Genomic DNA, 27885 nt, shown 5'->3' with positions numbered 1-27885 from the left:
TCAGCACATTTGCTTAACTGACCGTGAATAGTGGCCTTAGCTTTTGAAATCCATGAAAAAGCTTACAGTAGTTATATGACAGCACTTGCATTGATAACAGAAATGAAACATATTTGTAAAATAGATTGGCATGGCTTACAGAGGTCAATAAGGCAATACAAACAATGTTTGCTGCCTCTCAGAAATGTCATGAAGTTCAGTATTTGGATTTAAAGATAGATTTAAACATACACTGCTAATGAGATGGAAGAACTTGATTGCCCACTAACTAGCACTGATGACAGGCTGGCAGAAACAGAAGCAGAAATGGAATTTTGCCACAAAAAGAATGAATAACTCCTTTAAAAGACTGACTACCATCAATATGAATGAAATTAAGTAATGCAAGAATTTTTGGCAAACCTGATAGAGAAGGTTGCAGCATAGTTTGTTGTTATTTAAATGGTTTGAAGAGGTCTTTGAATCTCAGGCAGTAGGCTGCATAAAAACAGACACAAAGTATTATGCCTTGGTCAATAAAGCTGAGGTAAATAATGAGGTAAACAAATGTAAAATAAAATAAATAAATAGTTTAAAGACAAAAAAATGCTATTATTAAATTAAAAACTTTCATGACAAAGAAAATATCATAAGCAGTGACTGGAAAAAAAAAGAGTATCAGTTGTTAGAAGATATAGCTGCATTATTCCTCACTGTTGATAAATACCTTTGACAAGGTATGAGCATAGCTAAGTCACAGGCTGAATGCAGATGAGGTGATAATACATTTTAGAGTTTTGCACCACAGTATGGAGAATACTGTAGCTACATTGCCATAATTAAGTCTGAGATCAATAAAGCGGGTTTGGGAAAATGTATATAGGCATATCAATCTATTAGGCTATGAAGCTTTTGGGGTGGGAGCAAGTGAGAATAGTTTCTATAAGAAGGAAGAAGCTTATTGAAAAAATTAAGGTAGATGAATCATTAGGAATAAGGTGAGAATAGTTTCTATATGAAGGAGGAAGATTATTGAACAATATAGGTAGATGAATCATTAGGAATAAGTATTTCATCCCAGTGTACACATTTTCATTTACAGTTTATTACACAATTGCAAACATTGCACTGAATGCCATTAAGAGTATAGTTTAAGGTTCATAGGTTCGTAGGTAAGTACTAAGCTAGCTGCCCTTGAAGGCCATTTTATGTCTAGCCAATTTCCCTTTTGGTACTTAAATTAACCTATCCTGTTTGGGGTTAGATTGGCCTTACTCATCTACTGGTCGATAATAATACATAAGCTGTAATGAGAATAACTGTGCTCATGCCATAGATAAACTGGGGGGACCCATGCATGGGATAAAGCATTTAGGAGTTGCCTTTCTCCATTAGTAGTACATGGGCTATCCTGGGGTAAATATTCTGTTTACCCATCCATGTATCTAAGTTGTGTTTGAATGTGATCAGGGATGAGCTTTGTTTTATGTGGATGGGGAGTCTGTTCCAGAGCAATGGTATCCTCTGAGAGATGCACCTGTCCCTTCAAACTATTCTGTTGATGCTGCAGAAGTGGTTTAGATCTATGGACCAGGTATTTCTGATGCCATCTGTCTTGACGGTGTGCAATAGGTCCATCAGTATTGGGGCAAAGGACACCTTGCATGCCAGACACAGATCATCTCCTTGCAATCGGTATGATACTGAATATAGTGACAGGGCTTTTAGGTGGCCCATGTAATACATATTATTTAGGTCTTGTATCCTTTTAGTATGGTATCTCTGTGGGCTTTCCAGTTGTAGCATGTGTCTAGAGAGATACATATTGAAGGGGCATTATACCCAATGATTGGCCTAATCAGGGCTGAGTAAAGGGAGACAAGAACATCTCCAGATCTAGTTGCAATTCCTAGGTTTATAAACTAGACAATGTAAGACTTCCTAATAACAGTGGACATATTGGTTGAAATTTAGGTCACTGTACACACAAATTCCCAAATCCAGAGAAAATAGGTCAACTCTCAGGGCAGGGGTGTATTGCCAATGTGGTAACTCCCTGGGTTAGATGACTTCTAAAGGGTATGATAATGCATTTGTTGACATTAAGTTTCAGTCCAGGATTCTCTAAATTATACTTACACAATTTGCCTTTGTATTGTGAAATAACCCTACCAGAATATAAGAGGCTACCTGCAGTTTTATAAATATATTTTAGTCTGGATGCAAACTGCAGCAAACTACATCTGAAAAATCGGGTGTATCACAAACCACTTTGGTCACAGGTATAGTTTTTGTGCTGAATTTGTGATGCAGTTTACATATTGTATTTTCAGGTGGTCTGGTGTTGGGTTACCACTTCATACATTATGAATACAGCAATTCCTAAAAATAGTCATGCTATGAGTGGCTGTCCAGGTACAATTTTAATGTTTTACATTCTCTGTCACTACCTTATCACATGCTCCAGCAGTTTTTCCTTTAAGCCTCAAAGCTATTAACAGTTGCCATAGTTTAATATGTATATATATATATATATATATATATATATATATATATATATATATATATATTTTTTTTTTCAAAATGTAATTATTTACATCTATATTGCTCTCCTTATCTACCTGCTTCTTAGTATCTATAGCTCAGCATTAATGAAACTGAGACAGTCATCTTTCACAAGATAAGACATAATTAAAAATATATGCATTTGCATTTTCAATCAAGTCTATACCCATCTGTTCTCTTAACTGTATCTGTAGACATTTTATTGCAGGGCTTGATCTTGTTGCAATGATATTTGGAGTTAAATTAAATTTTGTTTATTTTTTGCTCTTATATTAGTGTCATTCACAAAGTTTGTTCCAGATGACGCAGATTAATTACTTGAACCTTTATTTTGACTCTCCATAATTTTCTTTTGCAGTTGTTTGACCATTCTACATTATCAGCAGTCTTTATTAGCATTTTGCATCAGTAAGATGTGAAAAATAATCTAGGATGAAATGCATCTTTGCCCTAGTTTTGCTGTTGTATACCTAATGAAAAGGAATTGTTGGCATCATCTCACCAGTGTACATTAATCTCTTTTCTTAGAAAACACAATCTGACATTGCCTAGTTCTCTAGTATTTTGTAAACAGCACTACATTTAGATTGCAGAATTAGGTGCAAAAAATCTTAACTCAAAATTAAATTAGTTCTGCATGGACCTCAAGTCTTCATTTTGCATCACATGTAAATGAACTAAGAAGTGAACATATATTACTTTGTACCTTTCCTGTATATCAGTAGTTACTGTACTGTGTTTTTTTTTCATATATTGTGATCATGGGTGCTCCAAACCACTCTTAGCTCATCAGAATTAGCTGTGCTGTCTCTGACTTAATTTATTTCTCCTTATACACCCTACACCTAGTCAGGGTACAAACAGTGTATCATTCTGACAGCAGGTCTAGTCCCCGCAACTTAGGCTGGCACTATTGACACTCCAATTCAACCATACACCAATACTAAAATTTAAATCAGGGCCAGTGAGGAATCTAAGGACACCCTGGGGGATGGATCTGCTGTCCATCTTCTACCTGTTTTTTTTTTTTTAGTGTATGACCTACTTACTTTCCCCATCCCCTCCCCTTTGCTGATTGACACATATCCAAGGGCAACTCCTTGTTGGACCACACTTCCCCTTAGGAAACATCATCAATGAACACCTTCCTGATAAATGAAACCAGATGATCTGTATTGTAGTCAGAGCTCTATCCCTCTAGGCCACTGGAGAGCGTTACAAACAGCATATCTTGAGCACTTAGACCAAAATAATCTAAGACCCACCTGGACAAAATGGAAGGTAAACTTGCTTGTATCCTTTCTACTACTACTCTTATAGCACGTGGTACTTTCAGACATTGTCAGAACTGCTATGTGCTTACAGGCAAAGAACTTCTACTTAAAGTAAATAACTCTGTGTGAGAGTTGCAAATATCTATGTAATTTGGAGTCATCCCTCTCAACCAGTAAAATAGCTTGTGAGCCTCACACACTACCACCCGCACTTCATCACAAACTTATTATTAAACTGACATGCTGAGGTTGTAAAAAAAATCACTACCAAAGCCTCCTCAGAATAAGAAGACTTAGGTCTCAGCAGATGTCCACCACTCCATCAGTACCATGCTCATGCACAGTAAATGCTCACCAGAAGGTAGACTGTGAACTGTCTAATGCCTCATATTCCATAAGTAAAAACAGCAGTGTCTTAGTAATTGGTGACAAAAAATAAAAATTGTTCAAAACATAACAGATAGTGGGGTTGACTTTATTGGTCTATAGGTACTCATAACAACTTAAAAAGTTAAAAGTCATGGGCCGGGATTCACTAATCCTCCGTGTAAGACTAAATAAGTCTTACGTGGAAACTGCAGCCTAAGAGGAAGATGTCAGCGCGCCATGCATATTCATGAGGGTGCGCTGACTCAACTCTAAGGCTAACATGGAGTGTGCACAAGTGCAGGGGGCATGTTGGACTGCCGAGCAGTCCAAAAATCCACGCCCCTGCAAGTCCCTCAATCGGCAAATGTCAACTGACATGACCGAGTCTGCTTAAATGTGTACATACCCAACACTACACTCCCCCACATTCTAAACCCCTGTACAATTATAAAATGTAAAACTTTACTTTTTTTTATTATTCCCGATATAGCTGCCTGTATTTGCACATGTTTGCACGGGTTTGCCCATTGCTTAGCTACAGTTAGCAGTTTAGCGATCGAAGAGAATAATAAGAAACGTATATGCAAATTAAGCAAAATAGAAATAGCGTAGTGGTAGAGCCTTCACACAAAAAGGAGGCATTCCCGGTTCGTGTCCCACCACTCCACTTTCTATTTTCTGTAGGAAATCTGTATAGAAAAATAATTTCTGACATTTATCTTTTAAATATTAGTAGAAAGCATTGAAATGGCCTATGTAGTAGTGAACGATATTTTGTATATATATAAGAAGGTGAAATGGTTATGCATACTGATGAATGCATAAGTAACGTATCTTAAGCAATGTGAAGCACTGCTAAGCAAAGTTTACCAGTATTAAGCACATTTAAGTATAATTGCTCATAGCTTAGCACTGCTTTAACTAGTGCAATGGCTTTGTGCAGAGCTGCGCATCGTGCCACCTAGCGCAAACAAAACATGTTTGCACATAGCTGCGCACCGCACTAACTAGCTCAATGTCGGGCAACACTGGGCAACGTCGGGCAACATATAGCACCATAGAGCAATGCTGGGAAAAGTTGAGCAAAGTCGGCTAAACACAGCCACACCTTCTAGCCGGTCTGGCTAGTAGTAAAATAAAAAGCAATGACAGGCCTCGAACCCAGGACACTGTGCACCATAATCACAGTACTGAACCACTAAGCCATGACAGCTTTTGATATGCATGCACTTTCAACACACACATACATATTAATGAAAGTTTACCCAGTGCTAAGCAGGTGTGCTTTCAGCTGAGATTTTCAAAACCGGCCAATCACAAATACGTGCGGGAAATGAGGCATATTTAAGCCCCATAGGTGGAATACTTGCCATAACTGGTTGTAGCTCCCATCTGCAGGCAGCATGACTGGTGTTGGAGAGGGCTTCCGCCTTCGAGCGCAACGGTGGAGCATTGAGGAGTCAAAAGTGATGGTTTGGCTCCTCGTCCATAATCATGATGACAGACTCCTGCAGGGCCAGTTCCAGGGCACTGAATACAAAGCGGAAACCTGGAACCGTCTAGCACATGATCTCACCAGTGCCACAGGCATCCCTCAGACTGGTGAGCAGGTCAGACGCCACTACTCAGACCTGAAGAGACAGAAGCAGGACCAACTGAACCAGTGGATACAGGATGCCCGTGAGATGGAAAATGCCCCACTACTGAGTAGGTAGCCATGGAATGAAGTATGTAAGAATTGCTATTGTAGTCTATATTATGGATAGGTATATGTCTCAATATCACTTCCTTTACTTTACAGCTGCAGGTGTCTGTGCTGTGAATCAGCAAGCCTATGCAGATAGGCTGCTAAGGCTGTGCCACCAGGCAGGTTAGTAATTATTCTGCATGTATTGTTATATAAAATAAGTGAGAGAGCATAAAAAAGAGTGTTGTAACCCATTAATAAAGGTATAATATGTCTTGAATAAGTCTTCTGCATGCACTGTAATATCAAATAAATGAGAGAGCCTCTAGAAAAGTGTTTAATGTAATTAATAAAGGTATAATTCCTGGAGTGTATCCGTGTCACTTTCTTCGATATGTTGTTGTACTCTTGCATTATAGAAATATTACTGTTCTATTAAGTGCTGTCAACCCACACTTGGGTAGGCCCATATAAAGTGGAAGAAGGGAGTGCCAGTAGCTGTTAAGCATATATACAGTCCTCAACAGTTGGTTAATGGCTGGCATGTATAGGTTAATCTGGCACATGAGTAGCTTGTTATTGTGTTCCCCAGAAATGTCAGTGTGCTGCTAGAAATGTAGGGGGCTGTTAAAATATAATTGATAATGTCACCTGAACACATTCAGATATGTAGATATATAAATATAAATAAAATATATAAATACGTAGTAGTAACATCTGCATCCTGGACAGTCTGCATGTCAGATACAGGTCAGGTATATAAAGAACTAGCAAAACCCATTTCACAATTTAACGGACATTGCCAAGTGTAATAATACATGTAGGGGATATATACCTGCAGTCAATAGGAATGTAGTGTAAACTATAAGTACATATAAGTTGTTAACGGAGGTATCTTTTTACACCCTACTGTATGTGCATAAACAATGCAATTCCACACGTCAATGGGTATGTCTAATCTCAAAACATTTGTTGGGACATATGTCCTATTGGTTCATAAATATCTGCATTTACTTTGATGCATGTGCCCTGTTCAAATACCACAATCTTGGTGGCCTGTTGCCACCAAGCAATCCTGCATGCTGTTGGAATGTCCACTGTTGTTCTATATATGCATGTGTTATGCTTGCTGTTCAACTGTTGGAACTCTGGTGTGTTGGGTTAATGGGAATACTACTGCATGCTGTTACAACTAATTTGGAATACTGTTGGCTGTTAACAACCCATATTGTCATTAAATCCTCCTAAACCTAGAACGTATGGGAAGGTCGGTCCCAGCGGACCCACCTGTCCCACCTCAGCTGGCGATGGCACCTGGCACCAGCAGGTCCGGTGCCCAGCCCAGGATCTTCTTCTCCATTGGCCCTGTGCCACCTTCGGGTGGAAGCGCTGCAGGGGATGGGGCTCACCCCCCCCGTGCAAGCGTGGCCGGAGGAGGGCCACCTATCACTCTCCGAACAGTCCGGGCTATGGTGCGTAGGGAGATCAAGTGCTCAGTCGCTGATCCTCTATGCCAGCTTGAGGCACATGTGGTGCGACTCACAGGTGAGCCTGCCCCTCCTACGCAGCCCCCAGCAAAGCCACCCTCTGGGCTGTGAAGGTGCAGTGGTGACTGCCCATGGGTGGGGATCTCAGTTCCACTGTTGCCATCTGTGGGCTCATGGGCTTGCAATTTCCAAACATCCTTCCACATCAGTGGTGTTCACCCACCACATGTGTCATATTCCACCCCTGTCTTGTTTGTCTTGTCTGTTTACCTCCCCAACCTACCTCCCCATATATACCCACTTCCCCTACCACACATTCCACATTCACCTGAAAAAAAAAAGGGCAATCTGCTCCCAAAAAAAAATTACGCCACATACATAGCTGCCCATTTTGCACACATGTCCACTGGACACATAAACTGATATTTAATTGGCAGTACAACATACTTTGTTGTCCTCACCCCTCTCTCAGGGGTGGAAGGTTTCATATTTCCCTCCAAATTTCTAGCATATGCACAGCTGTTGCTGTTAAAGAAATGGGCAGCTATGCTACGTCCGTCCTGCACATCCCAAGCTGTTTTCCCCACTGTCTTTCCCTCTTTGTACCCCTTTTTTCACCACTTTACTATCTCCCCATTTCCTTTTCTTTCAAAGAAATGAGTGCGGGGGTTAGCAGGAGTAAGCACTTTTAAGCAGTAGTTAGTGGGTTTGTGTGAGTGTGTGCTTGTGTGCGCTTAGCTAAGTATTGCTAAACTTCACGCAAACCCGTGCAAACCCACTTATAACTGATTAAAAGTGCCTTAGTCACCCTGCATGTGAGGACCCTTGTTCTGCTCAGCAGCAAAATAAAACACCTCTGTCAGTCTTGAACCCCGGACCTTGGACAAACTAGACCGCAGAAAGTACCACTAAGCCACAGTAGATATACAGCAGGATGTTGCTGAAATCGATATATCATGCATCAGAATGAGTGAATGTAAAGGAAAGATAGGAATGCCATAACACAAAACCTGTTCTGTGGAACTTTACCAGCAGTTGTTGTGGAATTGCATTACATGAATGTGATAACAGAACCAGCCATTCTAGCAGTAAATAATGTTACAGCAGCACTTTACAACTCCCACACAGTAACATAGCGGGACAATCCCCACCCAAATGTACAAAATACCTGTGTGTTCAGGGTCCACCAAGGATGTAGGTAGGCATACTCAGTACTGGAATTGTCCAGTTTTCTTGAGCATCCCGTGCTAATGTCAACAATAAAAAAGCAGAAACTGTGCAGAAGTGAGTACATTGATATTCACAGTATAGCAGTTCACAAACAGTTCATGTGCCAAATGAATACATCTCAATAACTACTTATGTATGGCAGCTAATTGTATAAGTAGAAAAGAAACTACATACTCCCACGTATATTGTGTTAGCATTTGTAGGGGTGAGTACAATTCTACACTGACAACTGTGTACTGGAAGTAGTAACATTCAGGTCTGAGTACAACATTCAAATCACTGGCTACACCCCTAGCTTCAGATATAAGAAGTATACCAACCTTCTGACTTACACAACGGTGTCCACAGCAAACAAGCATGGGCCCCACTTTGGAAAGCTGAAAGGGCTACGCCTACCTGACTTAGCAATTTATAGCATTGGGTTGCTATGACAGTGAGTACTGCAATCACCACACAGCAGGCTGCATGCAATTACAAAATGGTGGCCACCAATTGGTGCAGAGGCCATCACATGCACATGTGCAGATAGCTATAAAAGCAGGCTGTACTTGCTGTCCACACATGCAATCATTCCATTGCTGTTATGGAGAGAGAGAGAGAGTGAGAGAGAGACAGACAGACAAACAGACACCGACATCTACATCAACATCAACATCAACAGCAACAGAAAAAAAAAAACAAACAAACAAAAAAAAAAAAGACACACGGAACTGAAAATTACAAACACATACAAAGGAAAGGTATGTAACAGATATGTATTTACTGGCATGTAGTAGATGTTTTTGAAGAGTACTCTACATACTTTGAATCATCCATATGTGGCAGCAGTACGTATCTATGCACAGATGCCCTTCATAACTACTGCCATGGACAAATCAGTGTGTAGCTGTGTGCAGTGGGATATAACTGTGACATATCTAGCTCAGCATTAAATGTCAAACATCTGATCCATGTTATCTGTGTTCTGTACAGTAGTGTGTACAATGGCTGTTTGGGGGAGTAGCACATGCAGCTATATAAACATGGATGTGACAGAGTAACAAATGCATGATAGTCATATTAACGTGTAGCTTAGCATTGGCAACTGCTGTACCAGGCTAGTATGCTAATCTAGCATTTGCAGCTATATATACACCCTCTAATATTATTGTGTGCTCACATGTGACACCTGTTCATGTTGCAGCAAGGCCCAACAGGTCAGCCGTGAGGTCCATGGACTTACAATAGTATGGACCTTGTGTGTGTATGGCACACACATATGGAGAGATCTTTCTGTGTCAGATATATTAGCATCTGTATGTGTGCATAGAGCAAGGGACATACTGCAACTGTTTGTGAAGGGTGGACATATATATGTTGTTGAAGGTTGTTATGTGCATATTTCTATGTAGGTTGTAGTATGTGGCAAACAAGACAGCATACAGTGCTGCTATATGACATGTGTTGGTTAAACGCTGTGGGTATGATTTCTCAGGTTTGCAGTGTTGCAGCCAGTGTGGCCTGCTAAAGCTACATGGGTTGAGAACACCTTCAATGCATTCCGCACAAGACTGTGCAATATTATTACATAACTGTATACCTCACAACCTTCGCATAATTGATATTCCCACCATGAAAGGTGGACTGTATATGTGCCCATATGTATATCTATATGTACAGCAATGGATGTTTATATGTATGTGTATATATATATATATATATATATATATATATATATATATATATATATTTAGAGAGAGAGAGAGAGAGAGACAGGGTCATAGTTACTGCGATAGATGCCTGGTGACAAAGCCATGGACTCAAGCTCAATGTTGAAACTGCATTGGTATCCCTTCTGGCAAAAACTCTGTACCCATGAACTACCACATAGGTGGTAGTCTACTTAACACCGAAAGTGTGATAAGAGACCATGGGACACAGGTGGACAGTAGTCTCCCCTGTGATAATCACAGTGCCACACTAGTCATGTAATCTGTCTACGTGGCACACCTCATCACATAAGGTGTGTCATCCAGGGAAATATAGGTCAGTGTTCCCCTCTACTCATCACTCATAAAATCCATTATAGAGTACAATGCCCCATTTGGTATGTACCTCACAAGACATCTGCAGCAACTGGAAAGGCCACAGACATACCACATAAAGAGTAATACCGGCCTCAAACAGATGCCCTATGCAGACCGTCCCACAAAACCACAGCTAGACTGTGTTGCATACCGCCTACCCAGAGGTGACCTCTGCCTAACGTACAAAGCTATGTCAAACCCAGAGCTGTTGGACATGCTCCACGTAAACAGATCACAATCCCTATGAGCTACACGCTCTAGGGACCTAAACCTTGTCACCTCAATAAACAAAAAATGCTGGAGGGACAGATTCCTATCTCAGAGACATCCCATACTCTAGAACAAACCACCTATCAATAGCAAACAAAGCTCCTCATTAGCAGTCGTCATGAATAATCCGGATGATTGGATGGGAGATAGGAAATACACCCTGGGAATCACCTCTATGGCTCTGCTTGAGAGGGGCATGTGAAATTAAATTACATGTGTGTCAAAGGCCAGGGTAGCATATGGCTAGGCTTCTATAGGCCCTAGGACCAATAGCCTATTACCTACCTATGAACCGATACACACCCACATGTACTTGTTGCAATAATTGCTATGTGAGGTTGACTGAGTGTGATGGTGAATGTGTTGGTGAATGTGTCAAAGTTCTGTATATGTGTGATAGCTGAGTGGGAAACTGTTTCTGTCATGGTATTTTGTGTCCTAGCTCTGATTCCAGCAAAAGATGTGTATGCTATTGCTAGGCAGAAAAAGCAGTATGGCATACAGTCTGACGTAGTCCCTTGGCGTCGACTGGGGTGTGCCATTGTAGGCTAAAGCAGTACATGTATGCTTATTGATTGGTACTGCTGGTGAATCCAAATCCCGTATGAACTGCAGTACTACCTGAAGCTGTAGGCCTAAACAGCACAGTATAGTGTATGTCCACATTGCTTGGAACCACTGTTTTATGTGTTCCCTGTAGTCCTCACAGATTACATACCTCAGGCATAAGGTTTTGTAAGTACTGACACACAGTACTGTATGGTACACAGGTAAAGCTCATCTGTGTTGCCATACCTTTGTGTCTTGTATGTATGTCTGATGTGTATTTGGGTATGCCTGCAACACGCCCTTGGTCATATGTGTGTTTCAGGATATAAGCGCGTATCTATCAACATGTATATTCTAGTACAGCAGTATGCCACCTATATTAACGAACGTGCACATATGTTAGGCAGGGGTTTGCCATCAACAACTAGTGTGGTATACTGGTAATACTGTAACTGGACTTTACAATCATTGCAATGGATGACATATTTCTTTATGCATTAGCTTGATATATACCTCCTGTGGCTAGGTGGTGCATTGTGTTGCATACAGTGTGCCATGTACTCTTGTATATTCTTACATACTGGTTTCTCTTTGTTGCTGTGCAGAACATGGTTTGATATATAGAGTGTGCCAGGCACTGTCAGGCAGTTGTGGGTTGAGCACTGATATGTGGTATTGAAAGTGTGTATCCTCTGACAGCCAATAGGTTGCTATATATGTCAGTTCAGTGATATCTATACTTTAGAATGTTAAGTGTGCCACATGACTTGCTCACACATATTGTTTCATTGTCTTCCAGGATCATGGCTTACCATTGCATCCCTACCTATAGCCTAGCAGAGGATGAACAGATTACAACCAGCCTGGTTCAGCACTACACCCTGCTGTTCTCAAGAACCAGCCAGGACCAGCATGAGCGGACTGCACTGTGGCAAGATATTGTCCGTAGGGTAAATGACATAGGCATGCATAATCGGACCTATGAGCAGGTACGCCATCACTGCAGTGATTTACTTAGACATGTCCGTCAGTGTGCGTCTGATGTACGTAGACAACAGCTTGCCACAGTTGGTGGGGTAGCCATCCATCCCCCCTGAGCAGAGTGGAGAAGCTGCTCCTGAGCCTGGTGGCTCCTGGCCAACAACAACAGCAAACATGTATCATCATGGAGGCTGGAGCCACCCAGCGAGTTGACATGGAGCGTGCAGCTAACATGGCATATCTGTAGACTACTGTTACCTCTATTGGTAGATCATGCATATGTGAGATGTGTACTGTGTAGTTAGAAGATGTGGTGCCTGGTGTTGTGCAATACTGATAATTTGGAACATAATCTGTAGGCCTGTGACTGTCAACCGTTCTACTACTCTAAGATTGCAAACCCACAGTAGCAATGCCACAGTTGTTGCCACTGGCAAACTGTCTCATATCCTTGTAGGTCCCTCTGGTGTGACATCAAGGCAGCAGACCCATGCTGGTGAGTGTGTTCTACATTTAATATTGCAAATTAAATGTGCATGTCATAAGTGAGGTGTAGGCCATGTACACGTAACACACCTACACATAATGCATGCTGTGCATGTTTGCTGTGAGACTATGCACATCTCAGTAACATGAGTAGCTGCCTCAAACACATGCAATACACAAAGCATCCCACACAATTGTGGCAACACTGTAGTTGACATTGGATAGGCAGAGTTGATACACATGCACACAGCATACACAACTTTGTCATACGCAGTACACGTTAATATGCTGCACATGGCGTATTCAGACACCCGCTGTAAGGTCACACTCCAGTATCCCAAATGTCATCCACACAGCACACATAATATACCTGAGGGGTAGAGGCCTATCATGGCGCTGTGTGACACTCTTCAACACATAACACATTCATGTTAAGCAATGCTCCCTATTGGGCACCTTACAAACCCATGTAACAACTGGCTGTGAAATGGTGAATGTAGCCATGGTACTGCAGTTCAGGTACAGCATGCTAGGTGTCAGTCTGGCACACATTATTAGCCTTGCGTGACCACATGATGCTGCATGATGATGGCTCATGGTACTACACCCCATCCAGTTACAGTAATCACAGTACTACACATAGCATTCATTGCTATGCACATCAATGTTGTGTGTGTGCAAACATATGCACCAATATACAATATGCATAGCAATCACCATTTGTACAAAGTGACACATATATGTCTTGCAATGTTATTGAGTGTATAGGTCACATGACACACATTGGGTATGTGTGATGTTTAATGTTGCAGTTGTGTTGTAGCATGCCATGTCATGGCTGGCACTGGCATGTCCACAATATGTCCTACACTCACCATAACCACTGTACAATGGCCATGCTGAGCAATGGTATTCCATCACGTATACATGCACCACTCATCCTGTGTGTATACATAGCATGCATGTGCTAAACCTGTGTCCACAATTATCTGATAAAGACACAGACGCTCTAATCAGAAATGGATATCTATGTGACACACAGATACACATCCAGCCATGCTATGTATACCTGTGAGTAATGGTGCACAGGACATTGCAGAGCTTTTAATACTTGCACAGCAGTGTTGTGTCCATGTACACATTGCGTTCCAGGGTGAGGCCAATCACTGAACAACAACACACATGCATCAAAGCCATGTATACTGTTATTAGCAAGGGCTGTCTACACTCGCACTGCATGCTGTTGAGCAACACACGTCCTGCGTTCTGACACATGTGATATCACTGCTTGGCTTGTGATACTGTACCCCACCATCAACAGCTATTGAGTATGTTCTGGATTGCTGGTGGTGTGTGTGTGTGTGTGTGTGTGTGTGTGTGTGTGTGTGTGTGTGTGTGTGTGTGTGTGTGCATGTGTGCATGTGTTCCGACATCATGTACAGGTCGTAAAGTGTGTTTCCTGTCTTCCTCTCACAGGTGCTGAGGTTGGGCTGGTTCACTGCAGCAGGGGACTTGATGTCACTGAGCCAAATAGTGATAATGAGGATAGGTGTGTTGAGGCACAGGCATGTTTGCCAGGGTCTGTATTTGGGCCACCAAGTGACAGTACACAAGTGTCCACCCCATCCATGCACACAGTCATACTGCCAATGCATCCATCACCAATGCCCTTAGCTGAGGGACAGTGTACAGTCGGCATTGGCCAGGACAGTGTGGTATCTATGGCACATGCATCCCAACACAGCAGCCATACCAAGATGTCTAGAATGGTACCACATAGGCAGATGTCCAGGGGTTCTCGTCAGAGCACTGCTGCTCATCATGCCCCTGGGAGATGTGTCACAGGTCTTACAACCTCACACATGTTCCAGGCTGTCATGGAGGCACAGGTACATATGGAACGGTACACCAGACAGGGACTAAGGGCACAGAGGGCACATAACACCACTGTAATTGACAGTATCCGTGACCTAGCAGGTGACATCCATAATTACACTGAGGTCACTGATAGACGTTGGGGTGAGACATTAGATGTCCTCCGTAATGTCATGTCCTTGTGTCAGGACAGTTGAGACATCGACGTGGACGTATGCCAGCAACATCAGCAGCTGGCAGTTGCTGCGGACATCCCTCAAGTCACAGCTGCTCCCATAGTGCCAGTACCAGCCCCAGCCATGTTGGGGGTGGGCTGTCCATAGACCGTCCTAGAAAACCATGTGCACCTGGCTCTGGACAGTCCCAGCAGTGACCTGGGTCCAGTGTACATCTGTCCACCTCTGAGGATAGTACCCAGTCTGACTTAGTACCTGATACTGTCAGTAGCACACCTGCCAGGCACAGGTACCGTATCCATGGCCAGAGACAGTGATCTGTAAAGCCTGGCAGGTACAGTCTGTGGCTGTCCCACAAATTCCCGTATATGGCAGCCACATGGTGGAACTGTGTGCATGCAGACACACACACACAGACAACAGACATCTAGGGCTAACACATACCCGCACACATTACATCAACACTGGCCCATAGCAGTACTCTTGGCCCTCACACACACACACACACACACACACACACACACACACACACACACACACACACACACACACACACACACACACACATACATGTCGATGGTATGGCTCAATGTAGGCCTCTGGCAAACCAACAACACACCCTGTGCATATGATGAAACCTGTGCCACCTCCTGTCATCTGTAACATTGATGCAGGAACAGGCTACCATGGTGCTGATGCACAGGGTGACTTTATAGCAGTATAGTAATGTTAGCATGTTGTCAGCAGTAAAGTGTAATGATATCCTTGAAGGTGTAGCTGAGCAGGCATGATGCATTAAAGCTATGATTGTCAATGTAGTATTGTTTACACCAGTGTTAGTTCCAATAGTGTATTGTCCACCCACGTGCCACTTGGCTGATGTGTGTAGTATTGGCAGCATGTGTTAGAGAGTGGACAGTATGTGTGGATGTGTGTAGCACAGATTTGCAGGTGTACATTTGTGAACACGGTGGAGGTGCACTGTCTGCATGTACGTGCATAGTGGACACATGGGCAGGGTGACATGCCCTGTATTACACAGTAACACTCCATAGTTTCTATTGGTGGCCAGTATGCATTGTGTTACACACATTGTGGAACTTGAGTACATATGTGTGTATGACATGGTTTGACACTGTACTGTGGGTGATACTGTTACTATCTGTCATTGTTTTGCATTCTGGTAGTATACATAACCTCAACAGCCTGACCATAAACAATCGTTAGATGATGTCTTGACAACTGACACACAGATGTAGGACACAAAGTAACATTTGGATCCTTCAGGTACTACACTATGCCAGTAACCAGTGGTATTCACCTGCACCCATTCCTGAGATCACTCCTGTTTGGCATATAGCTCTCTTAGGTACAAGCAATCACAGTAGGGATATGTCCGTCCACGTCTGGAAATGCATACTGTGGCCTATAATGCATTCTCCAGATGACACACACATCCTCCACAAGGGTATCATACAGACAGATACCTGTTGTCAAACCCATGCTGTAGAGCTATAAGCCAACTAAAGCATAGTCATCCACCTTTACAAAACATAGTATCCCCACAGTACCACATAGGTAGTAGCCACCAACATGTTGAACAGGTACCGATGTGTACATGCAGCCAAGTGTTACATCATCTCTCCTTTGGTAATCACATTTCCAAAGGTATTTTGAAATCCCTCGGTGGTTAACATAAGCAATAAGGGGTCTGCATGCATGTCCACAAAGGTTGTTGTAAACCTATAATGAATAGCCATCACTGACAGACTTTGCTGCATTTGAACAGGTCTGAAATATACCTCAGCCATAAATCCTCACTCACACTATTCAATAGAAACTGTAATGAGTGTGTGTGACATGGATGAACTAGGCCATGGATCACTGCAGTGGCTGGGCTTGTCACAAGCATACAGATGTGACCTAAGGTCTGGAAAGCGGCAGCACACTCTGGCAAAGATGACAGATGTGTTCATGGAGAAAGCAGGGTTCCCACCTAGGAAATAATTGAGATCACATGTACGTATATGTATTTGCCACACAGCTACCTGACGTGCAATGCACATACTGTTGTCATACAGTAGTAAAAGCAAAACCCAAAACACATTGACCAACAGTGTCACACACACACACACGTTCCCCAAGTGCAGGATTCAAACCCCTACCTAACTACTGTATGATAATAGAGCTGTACACAGTAACACGACGTGTTATACACATTATTGGAAGTTTTCTTTTCCACAGGTGTATTTGTAGGATGGTGACATTATCAGACTTGACAAAGATAAGTATACCACTTTTAAGGTGTTTTACTACTCTCCAAAAAGGTTGCTCCTCTCCATGGAGATCACACACACACAGTTGCCAAGTGCAGGATTCAAACCCCTATGTAACTACTTTATGATACTAGAGGAGTACGCATTAACACGATGCAGAATACACACAACTGGGAGTTCTTTTTTCCACAGGTATATTCGTAGGATGGTGACATCATCAGACTAGACAAAGTGGGTTACATTAGGTGACATTAGGTGGGCTACATAGAAGGAATTTCTAAACACTTTGGCCATGTGATCATCAAAGGAGAGTTTACTATCTCCCTGGGTCCCCAGGGCCATAATTACTTTCTCCGTACATACTGGATTACCACCTATGTGGTATTTTGTGTGCACTTTGTTTTATCCAAATGGGATGACTATGCATTCTTTGGCATTTTGCTTGAGGGCATTGTTTTGACACCAGGTATCTGTCTCTGTAAGACCCTTCTGGAGGATGTCTGTGTCAGCCATAGAGTCGATTATGGACCACAGTTAGCAGTCATCTGCAAACCTGTTCAGCCATACTCCTCCTGTACTTGCCTGTACCTCTGAGCAGTATCTACTGAACAGGTGGTGTCCCAGGACCAAGACCTGTGGGATGCCATTTGTGACTGGTTTGTAGTTGGACATGGCACTTGCAACTCTGAACATGTGTGTTTGATCTGTGAGCCAGTTGCCCACCCATCCTGTGACATAGCTGTTAATGTTCAAGCTGGTAAGCTTGTCCATGATGACAGAGTGGGGAATGGTGTTGAAAATCCTTAGTGAAGTCCAAGTGGGCTGTGTGGACTACTTTCACCTCCATCTCTGTCCTTGCTAACTGTTTCAAATGAGTCAACTAGGTTTAGGAGGCAGGATCTGCCTTTAACAAAGCCAAGTTGGGTAGAGTCCAGTGTCTGCAGGTCCCCAGTGTTTCTGTTTATGGGTTCCATGATAATTTGCTACATAGCTTTGCAGACTAGGCTGAGTAGACCTATAGGGCAATGGTTTCCAGGTTCTGTTGTGGCACCCCCATTGTGGAGCTGGATGACTGTTGGTGTATGCCATTCTTTGGGTACATAGCCTGTGGTAAGGTTGAGTCTGAACAGTGAATGTAGGTGAGGGTGTAGTTCCTTTTGGGGCTGGTGTAAGACGCAGCCTGGAACACCATTCTGTCCCATTGATGCTGTGTTCTTAGCTTTGGAGTGGGCTGTCTTTACCTGCATGTCCATGAATTCTGGGGCTCTGCATTCTTCTGGGATGGACACAAGCTTTTTTGGGGGTGATGGCAGTGGAGTTTGCACTGAACCTATCCCCCAGGATGTGGGCAATGTAAGTTGGTTCAGTGTATTTCTTGCCATTTGTCAGTAGCTGACAGCATATTTGGAAGTTGCCACCTAAATGTTTGGTATAGCTAACGAAGGATTTGTGGTTGTTATTCTTACATTCCTTGGCAATTTGTCTTTAGAAACTGGCCTTGGATTATTTTATGAGTGATCATTGTGTCTTCCTAATAATGATCAGTGATGCCTTTCCTTTTGTGAAGTTTTCTCTATCATGTGTCCATTTCCTCCTTCTGTTGTATAGCTTTTTTATGGGTGATGACCACCAGATTGGTTTCTTATTTTTGGAGGAGTGCATCTTGGTTTTATTTGGCATGTCTCGATCCCTGCATCCCTGTAGATGCTCATAGAATGCACTTGTAAATGATTCGGCAGATTGTATAGCATTATCCTATAGCAAGGGGGCTTTGGAACTTTCCACTTTGGTCTTGGGAAGTGTGCAATTTGCTTTTGAAAATGTCTTCACAGTGGTTTCCTTGACGGGGTGGGGGCTGGATGTGGATGTCCAGTGTGATTACTTTATGATCTGATATTACCAGTGAGGGGTTTATCTCTGTCGTGGAACACCAGTACCCCATGTTGATGATGATCAGGTCCAGTATGTTGTCACCTCTAGTGGGCGTGGTGACCAGCTGTTCCAGGGCATTTGAGTTTTTAAACTCTAGGAAACATTGGGCAAAGGACGTTGTACACAAGTAATTCTCCCACTCAATGTTTGTATAGTTGTAATCTCCTCATAGAATGGTGTTTGATAGGACCTTTATATTTTCCACTGTTCTCAGGAATACTGAGTGAGGTTCCTGAGACAAGGTAGGTGATCTGTAGCAGGCTACAATCTGATAAGCAGCTTTGCACAATGTTAGTTGCACTTGCATGGTCTCCAAGGCCTCATGCTGTGCCACTAACCTAAAGGTGTGGGTATCCATAAGGTAAATGGATACACCCCTTCCTTTTGTATTTCACTCATGGTTTTGGGGCCGAAGATCAGAGGAATTGTAAGTGTTTTACGTGGAGCATGTCCAACAGCTCCGTGTTTGACATAGCTTTGTATGTTAGGCAGAGAACACCTCTGAGTAGGCGATATGCGAGAGAGTACAGCTGGAGCATTTTGAGATGGTCTGTGTATGGCATGTGTTTTAGGCCACTAATGCTCTTTGTGAGGTATTGCTGCAGGCTTTCCAGTTGTTGTACATGTCTTGTGAGGTACATAGCAAAAGGGGAGTTGTACTCCATTATGGATCTAGTGAGTGATGAGTAGAGGGGAACAATGTCCTCTTCTATTCTGCATGAGACACCTTTTGTGATCAGGTGTGCCACATAGAAGGATTTCCTGACTACTGTGGGGATGTGATTATCACAGGTGTGTCCACTGTCCACCTGTGACCCAAGGTCTCTTATCACACTTTCATTGTTAAGTATACTACCGCCTATGTTATAGTTCATGGCTACAGAGTTTTTACCAAAGGGGATGACAATGCACTTTTTGGCATTAAGCTTGAGCCCATGGCTTTGACACCAGCCATCTGTCTCAGTGAGGCCCTTTTGTAGGATGTCCACATCTTTAGTATTTACAATTATAGCTCCCAGTTTGCAGTCATCTGGAAACTTCATTAGCCACAGACCTTCCATGTTAAAGTTTACTTCAGGGAAGTAGATACAAAACAGGACAGGACCCATGACTGGGCCCTGTGTTACTGCACTCGTTACTGGTCCAAAGTCATACTTGGAGTCTGCTACTTTCACAGTGTGTGTTCCGTCAGTAAGCCAGTTGGCAACCCATCTTGTGACATAGCAATTTATACCTAGTTTAGTGGGTTTATCTATAATTCCAGAGTGTGGGATGGTGTTGAAAGCCATGGCAAGATCTACATAGGCTGTGCCAAACACCTTACCCTTGTCTACAGTTCTGGTGACTGCTTCAATGCCATCTTTCAGGTTTAGGAGACATGATCTGCATTTTACAAACCCAACATGGTTGTGGTCCAGAGTTTGGAGATTACCAATGTCTTTTTTTATAAGTTGTATGATGATCCATTCCATGGCCTTGCAGAGCAGGCTCATCAGGCTAATGGGGCACTAGTTCCTGGGGTCCGTGGTGTCTCCACCCTTATGTAGTGGGATAACCGTCGCTGTGCACCATTCAGCAGGCACAAAGCCTGAGGTGAGGCTATGACTGAACATGGTACGTTGGTGTGATGCCTGTTCGTTCTGTAGTTTGTGTAGAACACAGCCTGGGAAGTTATCTGGTCCCATGGATGCTGTGATACTGGCTTTGGAGAGTGTTTTTTACCTGTGCAGCCGTGATGACAGCAACTTTTCAGTCTTCCATTATAGAGATGTGCTCTTTCATGGGTGAGAGGGGGGGTAAGGTTAACACTGATCCTATCTGCCAGGATGTTTGCAATATCAGTTGGATCTGTATATTTAGTGCCATTGAGCTGTAACTCAGAGCAGATCTGAGTGTTGCCATGACATGGACCTGTCTGCTGGGTAGAGATCTCCTGAATAGACAGTATGCAACAGAGTACAGATTGAGTTAAATTCAGTCTTGTTGCATGGGGCAACTGTTTGAGGCCAGTAATCCTCCTGTTGAGGTACTTCATTGGTCTTTCCAGCTGCTGAAGGTGCCTAGTCAGATTCATCCCAGGTGTGTTGTGATACTCTCTGATGGGTCTGATGACTGATGAGTAGAGAAAACCTCCTTTGACCTACATGCAAAGACCTTAGCAGTTTGTGGGAACACATAGCATGATTTTCTGACCACTTTGTGAATGTGTTTCTAGAAGTACAGATGACTATCCACATTTGTCCATAGATCCCTTATTATCACCTCCATATTTAGGGTGTTGGCACCTATGTGGTATTTGTATGACTGTAGCTCGAGGACATACTTTTGACACCACATCTGTCTGACTGAGACCCTTTTTAAGGATGTCTCTGTTGTTCCAAACATCGATTATGACAACATTTTTGCAGTCATCCACAAACTTTGCTAAACATAGCTCTTGTGTGTTTGACTGTATTTCTGAAAAGTATACACCAGACAGGAGGGGTCCCAGGACTGAGCCATGGGGGACAGCAGTTGTTACCAGCTTGTACAGGAGACCACAATTCTTACCTTGTGTGATCTATCTGTGTCCCAGTTGGCAATCCATCAGATGACAGACATATTTATGCACAGGTTGTTGATTTTGTGGATATGACGTGTCTGGGATGTTGGCAAAGGGCTTTTCAAGGTCTATGTGGGATGTGTGCAGCTCATTTCATTGATGTATGTCCTGGGTGACTGCCTTGTAAACGGTCTAGCAGGTTTGGGAACCATGATCTGCCCATGACCAAACCGTAATTTGTAGTGTTGGGTGTTTGTAGGCTCCCAATAGCTCTGTTTATGAATTCCATCATGATGGACTCCATGGCCTTGCGGATCAGGCTTAATAGGCTTATAAGACAATAGTTCCCATGTTCTGTTGTGCACCAACACTTGTGGAGTGTGTCAAATGTTGCTGTTACACATTCAACAGTTTCATATCCTGTACAGAGGGTGAGTCTCAACAGACTGTTCAGGTGCAGGCTGTGTTTGTTCTGGAGTTCACTTATTACACAGCTAGGGAAACCATGTAATCCCATAGATGCCGTGTTTTCAGGTTTGGAAGGAGCTGTTTACCCATTCTATATGTGATATCTGTGCTTTCACAGTCTCCAGGTATGATGATAGGGCCTTGTGTCAGTGAGAGGGTGGTATGTATGTATGGGCCTGTCTGACAGGATGTTGACAATGTCAGTCATTTATAGTTTGCACTGACTCAGGACATATATGAGTGTACATTACTATTTATGACATAGCGGAAGGAAGTGTCATGGTTCTCTATGGACGCCTTCGCAGATTCTTTTGCCAGAACATGGATTGGATAATATTTGGAGTGCACATTGTTTGTTGATGATACTGATTGCAGGTTTATTGATCTTCTTTGCTTTTTCACTTTCTCTGAACAACTTAAGTACTTGTGGTACATAGTTTGATTATGACAGGGTTCCAATATATTATATGTGTCTGTTTTCATATAGCTGTGTGCAGAAGGCAGGATTGGTGAATAGTGACAGGTTCCTGGGGTGAAACATGCAACTGCCAGATATGTGTGGCCCACTGCTGTACTCAGACATGGCCTAAGTGTGTGAGCATGCCCAGTATGACCTTTCAGTGTGTTGCTGAATGAAATCCACTACATTTGCTGAAGTGTGTGAGCACGCCCGGTATACACATTTATACTATATGTGTGTGGAAAATCAAGTTGTATTTTTACTGCAGGGCTCACCTTTGTGTCATAACTCAACAGGGATCATGCTGTGCCTGCAGGGCTTCCATGAGACACTTTGCATAGACTTATCAACATTTGTACATACAGGGGGGGACAGCTATTGTTTGTACATTTCCACCCGGGGGCACACCTGATTGTTACTATGGGTGTACATAGGATGAGGGGTTCACCTGACACTTATACACATTTGCTAGGCCTGCACTGCTATGTAAGGTACACCATTTCAGTCTGTACTGTTGCCTATCGTACTGGCTTGAGCATACTACTGTACTATGGGTCTTAGCATCCAATGTCACGTATATTAGATTGCGACTTCATAGCCTACTCAACCCACATCACACCACCTGGCTTGCTGTTCTCTGTCTGCATAGGCCTGTGGGGGAGGTTACCCATATGCCTCTTTAGGGTCATGATACAGCATTTCTTTGTGTTTGTGTTAGTGTACAATTGTCCTGCTGTGTCTGTGCCAGTGTAATGCTGTCATGGCTTAGTTGTCACAGTACTGTGACTATAGTGCACAGTATCCTGGGTTCGAGTCCTGTCACAGCTTTTTATTTTCATGCTGGGAAGACCAGACTGCTTAAGGAACAGTACAGCAGATATGAGCATGTCTACCTGACTTTGCTGCCCGACTTTGCCCAACATTGCTCAACGTTGCCCGACGTTGTGCTAGTTAGCGCGGGCAATTTTGTTTACATATACAAAATAGTGGTAAAAGCTGCTTAGCACTGCTTTATATTGCTTAAAACATGGCAATCATGCCTCAGGTGGTGCTGCAGGGCTGCCTATGTCAGATGCACATAGTACACTCCCTATACATGTTTGAAAACAGGTAGTGTCAAGTTATGCATCCCTTTTATTTTATGTGCAAGTCAGAGAGAGGTATCATTTCCAGGTTCCTACTGAGCCAGTGTATGTGCTATGCATTGCCTCTTTGCCAAGGCCAAGGCATACTGGGCACGCCTCCTTCTGCCTACTGGGGCAGGCTCAGGCTGTTCCTCCTCTGAGTCACGCTGTGCCTGTGATGGCCTTGGCAATGGTGGGTTGCTGTTTGGCCCTGCCCCATGCTGTTCCTGCTGCAGCTGTTTTCGCAGGATCGTATTGTGTAGCATGGCACATACCATGACAATTTGGGTACATGTAGTTGGTGAGTACTGCAAGGCTCCACCAGATGTGTCCAGGCACCAGAACCATGACTTGAGCATCCCAAACACATGCTTGATTACATTTCGTGTTTGTGCGTGTGCCTCATTATGGAGTTCTTGTTCAGGTGTGTGTGCATTTCTGATGGGTGTCATCAGCCACGTCTCCAGTGCATATCCAGCATCCCTCACTAGGTGACCATCAGGGATGTCCCCATTGGCAAATGTCTGGTACAGCTGCATCAGATGCCAGATATGGGAATCGTGGTAGCTTCCAGGGCAGCCAGCACACACATTCAGTATTATGTCCTGGGCATCGCACACGACCTGGCAGTTGAGGGAGGGGAAGCCCTTGTGGTTGATGTAGACCCTACCCCGCTCATCAGCTGGTGCTTTGATGTGTATGTGCATGCAATCAATTGCACCCACTACCTCAGGGTATTCTGCTATTTGCTGGAAGAGACGCATATTGCTGGCCAATGCCTCACGGGAATTGGGGAAATATACATGATCACCGACATGTGCTGACATGGCATTCAGGAACTGGTGCAGTACCCTGGATGCTGATGCCTGTGAAATCCCCATCATATCACCAGTTGGTCTCTGGAAGGTACCTGTTGCTAATATTCTAAGGCCAACACATATCTTGGTTTCCACTGGGATGGGTTCCCCTCTGTTGGTTCTGTGTGTGAGGCGTGGCCTGCACAGCTCAACAGTTTGCTGCAGGAGGTCTCTGTCCACTCTATAGCGCTCCACTATCTCCAGCTCATGTAGCCCCTGGTAGGTTACCCTGGGTCTGTAGACTCTTCTCCGTCTCCTCACTGTGGGTTGCTCAGCAGCATTTGCAATGGCACCACCCTCAGTATCTTGCACATGTTGCCTTATAATAGCAATGGCAGCCCCTAACATTTTTTTGTCTGAGTTAAGCTTTTTAAGTTTTCACTCTCTTTGTAGACTGCAGTGTTGCACTGTTTCTGAGAAAAACATGGGGGAATGTTGTTTGTAGAGTTTTAAGTGCTGAGCTGGGCTGGGCTAGTGTACTGTCTGTGTAATTGGCTGATTCTGATTGATTTCACCTGGCAGCTCTGCTAGTTCTCCTTGGTTAACTTCCTACTACTTCTTTTCCTTCCTTTTCCCTTTCTGTTTCCATAGGAGGCAGCGCCGAGCATACAAGCGCAAACACACGCACATGAGTGCACACGCGTGCACACAGGCTTACACAGGCTTAGGCAGGTGCACATGCGCACACACAGGCTTAGACGGCTTTACAGATGCGCACACGCGCGAATATGGTGTAAGCACGTTTGCAAGAAAATTCAGTGATATCCACGGCATACACCTTCGGTTTCTGGGTTTCAGTTAAGACAACTGTAGACACACCTCTTCCAATCCTGAGTAACTCACAGCAAACACAAGCCACTCTGCTCCAAAGAGCTTACAGTCTTTCATACATACCCACTCATGATGTCACCTATCTTCTACTCTACTACTCCCCTACTCCTGCACTTACACTCTAGGGACATGGCTCACATGCCAGGGAAAATTGGGATTCACTATCCTTAACCTCATTTGCATAGGATTGCCTACTAATGCTTGGTTACATCTCTCGAACTGAGCTTCCCCCATTAGCAACCACTACTCAGTAGCCATGTTGTCTTCAGCCTGCCATTCACCTGCATGGCTGAAAAATGTTTTTAATAAGAATGCCTATTTTTGGCTTCTTTTTTTTTTTCTGGTTTTTAAAGTGCCACACATTTGCTTGGCACTGCGCTATGCTTAAACATCAGAGATCGGAGAAAAAAAAATTTGATTTTTATTAATTTTCAATAGATCAAAATGCCAATGGCCTTATATTTGGCCATTGGCATGCTTCCTCAACTGGATGCATCCTTTATTTGGAGCTGTCATAGCTCCGTTTTGCTATTTGCAGAACAGTACTCCGTTACCAATGGAGTACATTTCTGCAAATAACTCTACTCTTCCCTGGACAGGTTAGTGTTTCCTGGATCGCAAAATGACCTCATTTCCATAGCTTTCAGCAGCAAATGAGGTAATTTGCATAACATAACACTGTCCATGCAAGAGTAGTTTTAGGAGCTCTCATGCATGCCCCTGCCGGCTGTTGCTGGATCGCTCGGCAGACATATTGGCTGTCTGCCGGCTTACACTACTCTTAGACTCCATGCAAGCCTTCGTGAATCTGGCCCATGGTCATTCAGAAGCTATGTATCTGAAACACTGGTATATCCTTAAAGGGGCATTTACATATATTGTATGGGCTTCTACAGCAGGGGTTTTAAGGTATTATACAGTGAAAGCTTTAGCTTGGCTAAATATTTCTTGCAATTTTTACAGAAAGCTTTGTCTCTGTAACTTTTTTCCATTTGCTTGGATGTTGCTTTGGATATTTTTCAGGCACCTTAATGAGTTTGGGCATCTTACTGGATTTAAAGTCTTGTGTTTCTAAAGTATAGCCAAAACATCCACTTAGGTTTTAAAAAATCCAAACCATGAGGTGTCTACAATTAATGGGGCTTGATTTTATTTTCCTGAATGTAACCATAAAGACTTAAAAAGTAAAAAGGTATAGACACTCAGAAGTCATGTAGCTGAAACACTGGTATGTCTTTAAGGGGACATTTGCATGTATTCCATTGGTCTCCACTACAGGAAGTTTAAGGTATTACACAGTCAGGGCTTTAGCATGGCTGAATCTTTATTACAGTTTCCACTAATTTGCAAGAGTTGGGACAAAATAAGAAGAGACATTGGGGACATTTTGTCAACTCAGGGACAAGTAAGTAAGAGGTGTGTGTGTGTGTGTGTGTGTGTGTGTGTGTGTGTGTGTGTGTGTGTGTGTGTGAGTGAATGGGAAGGTCATCTATGCTGATGTGATACATAGGCAGCTAGTGTTAACTACTGCAGGAAAGAGTTGATTTTCACTCACAGTAGTTAATAGCAATTCAGAGACATGCAAATTGGCTGATAATGAGGGTTTTTCTTATTGTGGGTAATGTATCTTTGAATCACTGTTTCCTGCATCCCATAAACAATCTTTTTTGATAAAAGCCTTTACCAAAAATGGTAGGGCTCTTCTTGAATCCCTGGGCATAGGCCTAATTTTTTTTTAAATTGGTGTAACCATTTCAGTTTCTATCAAAACCAATTGTTTAAACCACAGCCATTTTTTTCTTTTTTACATATTTTTATAAATTTTCTCACAAAGAATCCCTTTTTTTTCTTTGTTCTTAACTCCTTTATGTCCTCTTCTAAAATAACCGAAGAACGGCAGCTAAAAATCCTGCAAATTTTCAACAGTGTCATGACAGTCAATGTGATGATTTAACAATTTCAGTATTTGGAAAAAACTAAATAAAGACATTAGGCATGGCAAGTTCATAGGTTCATAGGTTCATAGGTTCATACTAGGCTATCTGCCCTAGGGCATTTATAAGCCTAGCCAGAGTGTGTTTGGCTTTCGCCACCCATTTTAAATTAATTTTGCTATGCCCTTTTTCGAGGTTAGTATACTGTGCCTCTGTCTAACAGTGACACAGAAGTGATACCCGGGGTAAACCTACTATCTCCCATCCACTCATCAAGATTCCTCTTGAAAAGATTCAATGAGGGACTCTGCCTAACCTGGACTGGGATTTTATTCCAGAGTGAAGGGAGCCTCTGGGTTATGAATCTGTCCCTCCAGCATGTCCTATTTATTTCAGTGCTGAGGTTCAAGTCTCTCGAGCACATATCTCAATGGGATTTGGATTTTCTGAGGTGCAGCATGTCCATT

The sequence above is a fragment of the Protopterus annectens genome, chromosome 1.part0, assembly GCF_019279795.1.
Source record: "Protopterus annectens isolate FY-2018-M chromosome 1.part0, PAN1.0, whole genome shotgun sequence".
NCBI classification, from domain to species: Eukaryota; Metazoa; Chordata; order Ceratodontiformes; family Protopteridae; genus Protopterus; species Protopterus annectens.
Note: the sequence above shows the minus strand (reverse complement) of the source record.